This window comes from Muntiacus reevesi, chromosome 4 (genome assembly GCF_963930625.1).
Source record: "Muntiacus reevesi chromosome 4, mMunRee1.1, whole genome shotgun sequence".
Lineage (NCBI taxonomy): Eukaryota > Metazoa > Chordata > Mammalia > Artiodactyla > Cervidae > Muntiacus > Muntiacus reevesi.
The window spans coordinates 44,814,010-44,826,465 of record NC_089252.1 but is presented as its reverse complement, the minus strand read 5'-3'; positions in this window follow the sequence as shown (position 1 = coordinate 44,826,465).

The following is a 12,456-nucleotide window of genomic DNA, read 5'->3' as shown; positions in this document are numbered from 1 at the left end:
CCTTTGAAGGAGACCCAAGAGCTACGAATGGAAAGATTAAATCCAGTGACTAACTTGGTGGCAGGCCCTTACTATTGACACATGGGGACCTTTTCATACCACGTTTTAAATATATTTCTGCCTAGAAGAGACAGCTGACAGGCTCAGAAAGACCTAATAGAAAATGGTAGCGAATACTGCAAGTCAGCAAAGGTTGTCATCCTGGGCACCATCATCCCTCACCTGCTCTTTCATTTTTATAGAGATGGCTCAGAAACAGAGAAGAGGAATTTCAAAAGCCAAACAAAAAAATCAATACTGTGGGAGATAACCCAGCATTAATACAAAAACCAGGGAGGGCTTCTTTGTTTCCCACGTCGACAGGACTATCTATCACACCCCGTGGATGGGCTGGGGAGGCCACCTTTGCTTGGAAGCCAGCAGGAAGCATTGTAGTTAAAATGCCGAAGAGAGCTGAGTATGGGTGGAATGGGGTCTAAACCTGGGCAGGAGGGAGAGCCCACGGGCCCTGGGCCCAGGTTGTTCTCCTAGGACTTGTGGGCCACAGTCTCCAGGCTGAGGCTGTAAAAAAGAGGGACAATGAAGGTAGAAACAGACAGTTTTAAGAGACAAGCTAGATGGACAAGGAGAGGTGAAGGAGTAATGCGCTGAGATTTAGAGAAGGCTTGTGAATACCTTCAGACTCCAATGCTGTGTCCTAAAGACCAAGGCTCCATGCCCACTGGACCATTTATTCCAAGACCAATAAGGACCGAACTCAGGCAGCCAGTTCTCAGGGATCATGGGGTCCTGGAATTAACCCATCCCTCAGAGGGGACACAGAGCAGGCCTAGCTGGCTGTAAGCCCAGACTCTCTCTGAAGGCCCTCACCCATGCCTGCCTCCCTGATCCTCCTCATCCCATATATTCAGAACATAAGTGTGCTGGGTGGTGAGAATTCCATAGGCCTTGGACGTTTAGCACCCAGGACAGAAAGAGGTGCCTTCCTCACTTTTCATTTCTCAAATGTGCTGCCTCTTCTCAAACCCCACAGTCTTAATCAGGGCCTCTCTTACAGTGCCCTTTGCTCTTCCATCCAAGCCCCACCTCCCATCACTCATGACGATACCCTCACGGACGTGGCTGGTGGGTTGGCTGTCCCTCCCGGCGGACAGGAGTTCTCAGGTCTGTGTCCAGCACCAGCCCAGGCAGAATCGCGCTCCATGAGCAGATCACCTATGACGTGGTTTCCTTCCTGCACTTTCTGCATGTGGCTCAGCCTGGAATGGCTTCCCTCTCCTGACCTCTCTATTTATAACTACTCACTTCCTCCAGGAGTCATCCGTGGGCTTTTTGTTCTGCACAAGTCTTTTCTTCCCTGATCTTCGAGAGTTAAGGGTTCTGTGGGTGCTGTCTGAAGTCACAGAAAGTATCACAGGACCTTAAACTTGCAGGTCGGTCTCATGATCTCTTGGGGAGCTTTACAGAACAATGCCAGGGTGCAGCCTGGGGTAATTAGATCAGATCACCGAGAAGGGGGCTCGGGTGTCGGTATTTTTAAAAACTCACCAGATGACTATAATGTGCAAGAGTTAGGAACCACTGTCTAAGCCAGCCCACCCAGAAACTCTACATACATTTGCGCAGGTTGAATGCCTCACAGCTCTGGAGGGTACCATTCATACATCTGGAGGCCACCATTCACCTGTAATCCTTGCCAGGGTTGCTCTGGGAGGACTTGTGCAGTGCAAATTTTAAGAAGACTGAGGTTTGAAGCAAAGTGCTTTGGCCAAGGTCACAGAGTAGGTTAGTGACAGAGCCCCACTGAAACACATGCCTCCCAGCTCCTCATTCAGGCCAGTCTGCTATCTCCCACCCAGATACCCAATGTGTGGTCCTAGGTCCTAGGTCCTAATTATAGCAATGCAGAATCTCAGGCTCCATCTCTGACTGCCTGAATCAGAATCTGCACTTTACCAAGGCCTTCAGACAATCCAGGGCACATTAAAAGTAGGAAAACACTGCCATCACACTGCCCAAATCTTCATGGAGGTTGCGCTGTCTTTGCCATTCTCATGAACCATCCTTGTTCATAACAGATAATCAATATCTGTTGATTGATTGGCTGATCGACAAATCTGTAGTCTGCAGGATATACAGGCCCCCTGAGTGCTGCCGTATTGGAAATGACCTACTTTTCAAGTTCCTGTAATCAGCAATTACTGAAACAGGGGATCCCCACTCACCACGCTGGAAGCAACCCTCTGCAACTATAAAAACAGTCACACTGGTAACAAAATGATGTCTTGCTAAGCACGCCCAGGGTTCAGTCGATGGTTTCATCTGCCCCTTGTCCTTTCTGTAAATAACCTCTAATTACCTTCACCAGCTTCATTTGGATAATAGCTTCTTTTTCATCTCCACTCAGAAAAAAAAAAAAATTTAATCCCAAAACAAACAAATGAATAGAGAGCATAAGAGTTCTTCAGGAAGGAAACAGTAATCTACTCCAGTATTCTTGCCTGGGAAATCCCACGAACAGAGGAACCTGGCAGGCTATGGTCCATGGGGTTGCAAAACAGTCAGACATGACTTAGCAACTAAACATAAGAGTTCTTTAGGACTTAGGACATCCGTTGATTAGAGTTAATTTACTGACATTAACCAACCTGATTAAAGTTAACCTGATGAAGAGGAGTTTCCCTCCTGCGCCTCCATCTCCGCCCCCCCCCCACTCCTGCAGGCTCGCGCTCCATGTCAGATGCTGACCGAGTCCACAGTGCTCCACGGTCAGCAGGCTGGACAGTCAGTCAGTGGTTCTGGCCCTTGTCACCTTTAACTGGATGGTGCCCTTTCTGTTTGTTCGTTCCATGTGCCAGCCATTGTCTTCATGCATGCAGGCCCACTGGATAGCTGACTCTCACTGGAAGACAGAAACTCCAGGCCAATTCAATTACCACCTTAACTTGCGGGATCAAATCTCTGATTTCATGTACTCATCAAATAGTATAGCACCCAACTCCTGGCCAAATGATACAGATCAAAATGTTGATGGGTAAAAAATAATCTGGAGATAGAATTTAGCCATTCACTGGTTATGAACCTTTGGTAGAAAGGTGTGGGCATGTAATTGTTGTTTAGTCACTAAGTCATGTCCGATTCTGCAACCCCATGGACTATAGCCTGCCAGGCTCCTCTGTCCTTGGGATTTCCCAGGCAAGAATACTGGACTGGATTGCCATTTCCTTCTCCAGGGGATCTTCCTGACCCAGGAATTGAATCCATGTCTCCTGCATTGCAGGCAGATTCTTTACTTCTGAGCCACCAGGGAAGTCCAGGCATATAAACATGCACTCTAAATTGTGTGTGCAGTGTGAGGGGTTAACAGGCCACATAGAGGCCAATTTAAGGACCCTGTCCCAACGATTTCAAGATGTTGACCTGGGCTGAGCAAAATCATCAGAGACCTGAATGCATGGACCATATGCTCAGGTGTTATTGTGGAAATACTCTTTAGTAGAAAAAACTGAGGTATTGGCCATTAGCTACTATTCAGAGGCATTCCAAGATTCATTCCCATGATTTATTGAAACTACGTGACTGAGATGATTGTTCATTGTGTTAAACGGCTTCTTCTTTAAGAGAATCCACAAGAAAAGTTTCTTTCTGACCTCAGGGCCAGGAAGTCTTATTCTTCTCCACTGCAACTGCTTTGTTTTCATTTGATGGACATGACAAATCCTTTTACCCGCCAGGTTTCCATCTTTGCATGGCCTGCCAGGCATCTCAGAGCCTAACCATGGCCTGACTGTACATGCCTTTTTTGAGTAGTAACCTCATTTGGAGTATTAACCTCATCCAGAAATCAAATTTTCTCATTTATTAACTTTCTTTGGACTGTTGTTTTGTGTGTGTGTGAGAGAGAGAGAGAGAGAGAGAGAGAGAGAAAGAGTTCTTCTTTGGAACATGGTAGTTAAAATAAAACAAATACATAATTATTCCATTTTTGTTGTTCTTGCTCTCAAAGATTAAAGCAAAAGGCAGAAGTGTAAATGGATAAAACACATCACAAAGAGGTCAGACCTATATTTGCAATGTGAACAAGACAAGTTTGGAGCTCTGAGGATGGAGACGCTAAAAATTACATTGAGGGGAGGAGTGATCAAGGAAGACTTCCTAGAGAAAAGACAACTGAACCTTACATGCTGAGCGGGAGTGTTTCAATCGAGGCCACTGGAGTTTGCTTTTTCCCCACTATCTGGAGGACACATTCTTTGGGTTGCTTTTCCAATAATTAGAATTACGTTGACAGAAACACAGGAGGGCAGGAAGAGCTTGTGTAGGTTTGGGAGAGATTGTGTAGTCTTAGACAAGTCAATTAACTGGCTTGTTCCTTAATGACCTGAACTATTGAAGAGACTAGCTGCCCTGCCTTAAAAAGAGTTTCTTTAAGGATAAAATGGGGCTTCCCAGATGGCTTAGTGGTAAAGAATGCACCTGCCAATGCAAGAGATCCCTGGGTTGAGAAGATCTCCTGGATAAAATGGGGCTTCCCAGATGGCTTAGTGGTAAAGAATGCACCTGCCAATGCAAGTTCGATCCCTGGGTTGAGAAGATCTCCTGGGGGAAGGAAATGGCAGCCCATTCCAGTATTCTTGCCTGGGAAATCCCATGGACAGAGGAGCCTGGTGAGCTACAGTCCCTTGGGTAGCAAAAGAGTCATACGTGACTTAGGAACTAAACAACAGCAACAAAGATAAAATATGAGATAGATGAGAGTTGTGAACTAAATTGACCTAATGGCGAAGTTACTCAGTTCTTTTCTATGCAAAAGAGAACACCTGCCTGGAGGCAACCAGAGTTTAGAACACAGTCCTGGGCTGTGAGACAGACATTTTACTCCCTGCCAAGCCTCTGACTATACATGTGACCAAATGAATTGGGTCTTGACACTTGCTTCTTATTATATCAGCTACATACTCACAAATGGTAGAAGGAAACGGTGCCTTTAATCAGAACGTCAGCAATCTTGGGAGATAGTGGACTCAGTGTCCCCCCCAAAACCACCTCTGGAGATTCTGCTTAGCCATGAAAGTTTTAAAGGAAAGCAGGGACATAATCTGAATTGATCATTGAGATAAGGGGTAGCCATCCCCCACTGTGTGCAGGCTCGTGTGCAGGCTTGTCAGCTCCTCCTGCTCTTCCTCTAGATGTTGTCTTGTTCACACAGTCTGAACACAATTTGTTCAAGAGGTTACTGAAGGGGAACCTAGAAAGAAATCTCGCTATCATTTTATCACTTATTCTTCATTTCTACTTCTTTGATCTAAGGAAAGAACCAACATGTTAGGCAAGGTATTGCGTGATTAATAGATTTGAAAAGTGTGCTTGGGCTGGAGCAGAGCATGGGGTGGTTGTGGGTTGTTTTTTGTCCAGTTGCTGTGTCTGACTCTTTGCAGCTCCATGGACTACGGCATGCCAGTTTCCTTGTCCTTCACTATCGCCTGGAGTTTGCTCAAACTCATGTCCATTGTGTCAGTGATGCCATCCAACCAAGTCATCCTCTGTTGCCCCCTTCTCCTTCCGCCTTCAATCTTCCCATAACCAAGGTCTTTCCCAATGAGTTGGCTCTTCATGTCAGGTGGCCAAAGTATTAGAGCTTCAGCTTCAGCATCAGTCCTATCAATGACTATTCAGGGTTGATTTCCTTTAGGATTAGCTAGTTTGATCTCCTTGTAGCCCAAGGGACTCTCAAGAGTCCTCTCCAGCACCACAATTCTAAATCATCAGTTCTTCTGTGCTCAGCCTTTTTTATGGTCCAACACTCATATCTGTACACGCCTACTGGAAAAACTATAGTCTGGACTATACAGACCTTTGTTGGCAAAATGATGTCTCTGCTTTATAATAAGCTGTCTAGGTTTGTCATAGCTTCCAAGGAGCAAGTGTCTTTCAATTTCATGGCTGCAGTCACCGTCCTCAGTGATTCTGGAACCCAAGAAAATTAAGTCTGTCACTCTTTCCATTTTTTCCCCATCTATGGTGGTGGTGGGGGACTGGTTTAAATGCTAGCGACAATATAATTTTGCTAAAGTGGTAAGAAAAGGGGCTTCCTACTGAAAGCAGTTCCCTGCAAAGAGCTGCATAGTACTGGGGTCATGCTCACCCCCTCCCCCGTCTCATGCTCACCCCCTCCCCAGACCTTGCGCTCTGAAGCACCTCTACCAGCTGTTCCAGCCCCTTGCAGGCTCAGAGAGAGAGACAGGGTTGACTACAAGGTATTCCCACCCAGTGCTTTATGAGAATAAACCACTAGCTAAACATGGCTCCAGGTGAACCAAGAGATGGGATGGGATGAAGTGGCAGGAAGTGGGGTGATAGACACTGTTTTGTTGCCCATCCTTGCCATTCCCTTCTCCTGGCCAGTAGAGCACAGATTTTGTTCAGGCAGCAACATGCCCAACCTCCGACAACAAACCAGGCCTCATCCTGGAGAGGGCTGGGCTGACCCAAAGGTGCTCATTTGACAGCAGCCTCAGGGGGAACCAAACTCACATAAAACCTTTGTAGTCAGTTTCCATGGAAAAACTGCAACCTTTGCCTAATAAGAGCATGTCCAGGAGGCCGCTGGCCCTGGAGCCCCCAGTGGCTGGACGCCCTAAAGCAAGGGTCTGTGATGCTTCCTACGTACGGCTCTTGAGCCAGACACTGAGGAGAACATAGAAGTCCCAACCTTCAAGAAGCTTCTAGGCTGCTTCTTAGATAGAAGTCAGCCATGTGAAGTGACAGCAGACATAAGAGTGGAGTCGATGAGGGCCAAGTAAGCCGTGTGGGCGGCAACTGGTGGCATTGAAGAGAAAAAGTTAAAATTTCACCTAACCTTTTGCTCTCTCTACCTCTGTAACTCAGCTTGCTCCTTGCAAAGTCTGGATCATGTAGGTCTCAGAAAGTGGGGACTCACAATACTAGGAACTGGAGCTTATCTCTCTTACCCTTGTCCTGCTCTTTATAATTGCCCAGCCCCTACAAACCCACAAACCTGCTTGATCATGCCTGTCTATGTATAAAAACTCTGTAACCCCTTTGTTCGGGGCTTCGGGCTTGGAGTGTTAACTCCTCTGGGCCCGCTGGCGTAATAAACCTGAGTTCTCCAACTCTCCGTGTGTGGTGCTTGGTTTTTCGAGTACTGGTTTCTGCAACAACATAACTAGGGACTGCTTGGTGTTGTGGGCTTAGATTGAGCATCTCCTTCCCTTTGAACCTATAAGAATGTAGAACAGTCTGCCTGCCACCCAGATCCAACAATAACACCCCCGGGATCACATCATCCCTGCCAAATGCTTTCCCTGGCCATTCCTCAGCTAAGTTCAGCTCCAGCCATCAGACTCCATGGATTTGTCTAGTTTCATGCTTATGCTCTCCTCTGTGACCTTAATTCCAGACAGACAATCTTCTCATCAACCCCATACATACCACATGATACTTTTTCACTTAATCCTCACTATAACCCTAGGAAGCGGGTTCTTTATTATCTCTATTTTAAGGATAAGGAAATAGAGACTCAGAGAGGTTGAATAATTTTCCTGTGGTCACACAGCTCCTTGGCAGAACTGGGATTTAAAATAAGTGATGTTGTGTGGAAGCTATGAAAGGCATAGGCTTCCTGGTTTGTCTGCTTTCTGTTTACATAGTCACACTGGGTCAATTGTGTCCATCTCACAGTTGTGTGAGGTTGAACTAGCTCTCCAAAAGTTTAAAATTTTTAAAAGCCCTGATTTATAGCATTGGTTGATTTGGGTGGGGCAAATATACAAATATTCCTGAATATTTAACAGCTGTCTCTCACTACCCAACACACTGCTGTATCTGCCTCCTCTCGCTTTTAAGGTTTGAAAGAAAAGCCTGTGTCTCCTTTCTTTTCATATCCCTAGCACACAATATTGTGCTTGGTGAGTAGGAGGGCTCAGGAAGTGTTTGAGAATGAATGAGGTGTTAGTCTTGCCCCTCTGATTGGCATGAATGTCTGCAAGTTATCTCTTAACACATCTAAGTCAGGGCTCAACTCCACCCACCTCCAGCCCTGCCGCTGTGACACATCCCCCTTCATGCATTCCCAGAGCCAAAGGTTTTCCACGTGCTGTGTAGACATGCATGCACTAAAGACATAAGCCAAATCACTCCTGAAATTGTCATTGACGAGAGCACGATGTAGATCATTCAGGTGGTGCTATAAAGCAAGTGTTCCCATAGTTAAAGCTTGAGGCATCTGCAAGAGCTGTTACCTTATTGCAATGAGCCCCTTCAGGTGGAGGTGCGGAAGTCATTATGCCTGTTAGGGTGGTTTATAGCCTGTGGGGCGTATGTAATGCTCACTATCCGGGATAACCTGAATTACCCTCCGGGCTGGCTGGGAGCTCCCGGCCTTGTTAATTTTCTCTTATTATGGGGAGGCATTCCCCGAGGCTAGCTTGATGCAAACGGTGATGGTGTGGCTGTTACCCAATATTCCTTCGTCTAAAGCTGGTCCCTCTTTGGGTCCTAGATATCTACTTAATGTGTAGATAGCACTTGGTTTATGCAAAGCCAACCAGAAAGTAATATGCAAGTCCTTCAAGGGCAAAGGGAGCGAGACAAAGGTTATGGGCAAACCACCCTATGTGCCACCAATTCTGAGATCTTTCTTGACTCCCAGCCCCCACCGTAGACAGAGTCACCAGTCAGCCTTCATCCCCAGCGCCTTGGTACACACCAGTACACTGCACTGCAGTAATTTTTACATGACTGGCCTACTGGGAGAAGGGTTATGGCTTATCAGTCCTCTCAATCTCATCCAGAACCTGGAAGAAAGCTTGGGCTCATTTGCTCTTATGAAAGGGCACAGCAGCTGACAAGTCTTTAGGGAAATGCTCTTGTAAACCTTCCCTTGTGGCTCAGCTGGTAAAGAATCTGCCTGCAGTGTGGGAGACCTGGGTTCAATTCCTGGGTCAGGAAGATCCCCGGAGAAGGAAATGGCAACCCACTCCAGTACTCTTGCCTGCAGAATCCCATGGATAGAGGAGCGGAACAGGCTGCAGTCCATGGAATCGCAAAGAGTCGGACAAGATTGTGCAACCAACTTTCACTTCTCACTTTCTTCTTGTAAACCTGGGCAAGTGGGACCTGCGTGGCCCTATGCTGGCTGAACCTTTGGAAATAAATAAATAAAAGTTTTTTAATTTAACTGACATGAAGATAATAAGACCACCAATGTAGTTAATTTTAAACCTGAGGTCCACCAAACATACACTCTGCATCTCAAGAGAGGCACTGGTGTGCTCCCCAGAGGAGAGTGGCCAGGATGGTGACATGTCTGAAAACCACAGAAAAAACCGATGAAGACATTAACCTGGAAATGATACCTGGAGAGAGGGGGCTGTGGGGTGGTGGGCAGCTGCTGTAAAACACTTGAAAGGCTGCCAGGGCGCTGGTCCTGCCCCTGCCCGCTGCCCCACCCTCAGTTCCTGAACTTGCCCAGGTGACATAGACCCAAGTGGGCTCATTTGCCCCAGCTGGGGTGCCCTAAACCTGTATGATGGTCAGTTTTATGTGCCAACCTGACTGCGCTTAGGGATGTCCAGATAGCTGGAAAATATCTCTGGCTGTGTCTGTGAGGGTGTTCCCAGAAGAGATTAGCAGTTTGAATTGATGGACTGAGTGAAGAGGATGCACCCTCACCAATGCAGGTTAGCATCTTCCAATCCCCTGAGGACTTGAATAGAACAGAAAGACAGAGGAAGGGTGAATTGCTTTGCCTGCTGGAGCTGTGACAGCCGTGTTCTCTGGCCCTCAGATGTCAGCACTCCTAGGACTCAGAAGCAGACGAATGCCGCTGGCTCCCCCTGCTTCTTGGGATTTCAGATTTGGACTGGAACCTCATCACCAGCTTCCCTGGGCTTCCAGTTTGCTGATGAAAGATTGCATATATAGTACTTCTCAGCCTCCATAATCACAGGAATTAATCCCTCATGCTTGCAGGCATGCTCAGTTGCTTCAGTCGTGTCCAACTCTTTGCAATCCTTTGGAGGCCACCAGGCTCCTCTGTCCATGGGATTCTCCAGGCAAGAATACTGGATTGGGTTTCCGTGCCCTCATAATAAATCCCTTTCCGAATATCTATATATCCCATTGGTTCTATTTCTCTGGAAAACCCTGGCTGATACAGTCTAAAGTCTCCTAAACCAGTTCTTCTCCAACTGTGATGTGCACCACTTGCGGGTCTTACTAAAATGCAGATTCTGATACAGCAGCTCTGGGCTGGGACCTGAGATACTGCACTTCTAACAAGTCCTCCAGTCAACTCTTCTCAAAGAGAAGCCAGCAGGGCAGGAGGCTCAACAAATGTTAGATGTCATTATAATTACCACTTTCATTGCTGGAGTCTACTCCAATCTGTATGAAACCCCCTAAATGCTGATGCCACTTCCCCTCAATGTTGTGGTCACTTAGCATTTCCTGCCACTATGTCCACCTTGAGCCCAGATAAGAACCATTCCTTTCAAGACCAGCCTCATCATGGTCAATCCTGATTTTCAGGCTACTGAGAGTGGATTTCCAGTTTCCTGTACACACTGGCCCTAACACGGCATCAGTCTTACCTACCATGACCCACCCAGCCCCCAATTTTGTCCGTCTCTACCAGCCCATGTCTCACTGATGAGTTTAATAGGCTGTGCCAAGCTTTAAATAGCAGAACTAGACCCAGTGGAAGCTGAAAGCAAAATATAAAAATATTTCCACAAAAATCTGAGCTGCTTGCCTGTAAAAAGGGGTTGACTTATAAGGTCACGACCTTCTGTCACTGAAAGCTTCTGGTGGAGGCTAAAAAATCACCTGTCACAGGTGTCCTGTAGGTGCCTCCTCTCCTGCAGGAGAAGGGGAAGGTAAAAAGACTGACCAAGTTTTAATCGGATGACTTCTGTGAGGCCTGGGGCTCTGTGGCTTCCCAACCTCAGGATGCTTATGAGCTGCAAGCCGGTTCCTTCTCTCCCCACATTCAATTCTCACTTTCTTTCATGGTCTAGGGACTAACTTCCCCTAGCAAGACATTGCTCAAACCATGGACCACAAATCTGCATCAAAACCACTTGGAGAACTTGTTAAAATACAGATCCCTGGCCCCCTAGACAGATCTGAAAATTGGGAATCCCAGAGAGTAGATCTCAGGTATCACACATTTTCCCAGGAAGAAGGAAAGTGACTCTCATGGGTTAGCTTTGCCGTCTCTTGGGTTTGGGGCATAGTCCTCTGGGCAGACATCTGTCCAACTGGCAGGCCCCACGGGAACACAGCTGGGACACATGGAACTAGAAGTCCCTTGGGATATCAAGGTATTATCTTGAGCAGATTGTTTCCTTGGAGGTTCTGGCTCAGGACAGAGCTCAGTACTGGAGAGAGAAATCCAGAAGTTGTAGGAGACAAAGTTAAGGAGGGAGAAGCAGGTCCCACTTTTGAGGACACCAGTATGTGGAGAAGGACGAGCATGCAAAGAAGGTGGAGAAGGAACAGCCAGGGAGGAAGGAGAAAACAAGACTGTCCTGGAACACCCCCCATGGTGTTGAAGGCCAAGGAGTCAGAGGACCCAGGAAAATTTAGATATGTTGGTGATGTGGAAATCCATGGTAACCGAGAAGAGTGTTACCTTGTGGAGCGTTATTACCACATGTTAAAGAATTTAGACTTTATCTTGAGAGCTGCAAGCAAGAGAATCACATGCCCAGATTGGGGAGATGAACAGAGAGAAACAAGACTGAAGAATTGGAGGCCAAGAGGAGGGTTAAAGAGGAGATGCAGGACTCAAGAAAAGTTCAGGAATAAAACTTAGGAGATTAGCCCCAAAGAAGAAACAAGTCAATGTTCATCATCTGATGGATGCCTAAGTAAAATGGAGTGTATCCATACAATGAAATATTATTCCACCAGGAAAAGGAACAAGGTACTGATTCATGCTACCCTGTGGATAAACCTGGAAAGCATGTGAAGTGAAAGAAACCAGTCACAAAAGACCGCACAGAGTATGATTCCAATTACATGAAATGTCCAGACTCGGCAAGTTTCTAGATGCAGAGTATATTAGTGATTGTCTAGGGCTAAGTGAGATGGAGGGGTTGGGGGTGATGGCTAAAGGGTGCTAGGTTTCTTTTTGGAGTGTTGAAAATATTCTAAAATTTATTATGTTGATGAAGGCATAACCCTGTGAATATATTAAGAAACACCGAATTGTACACTTCAATTCAAAGGGTAGATTATATGATATGTGAATCACGGTTTGATAAGTTGTTTTTCATGATAGCGGAAGAGGAAAGAGACAAGGATGGTTTCCAGGTATGAGTGGTGTCTCAGGCCAGGCCCCACAGCAAACAGACTCAGAGGTAGAGATTCGTGGATGAGGCCACCGCCGTGGGACAGTGGAGGCGGGGCCTGCTGGGCAGAGAGGAGCCT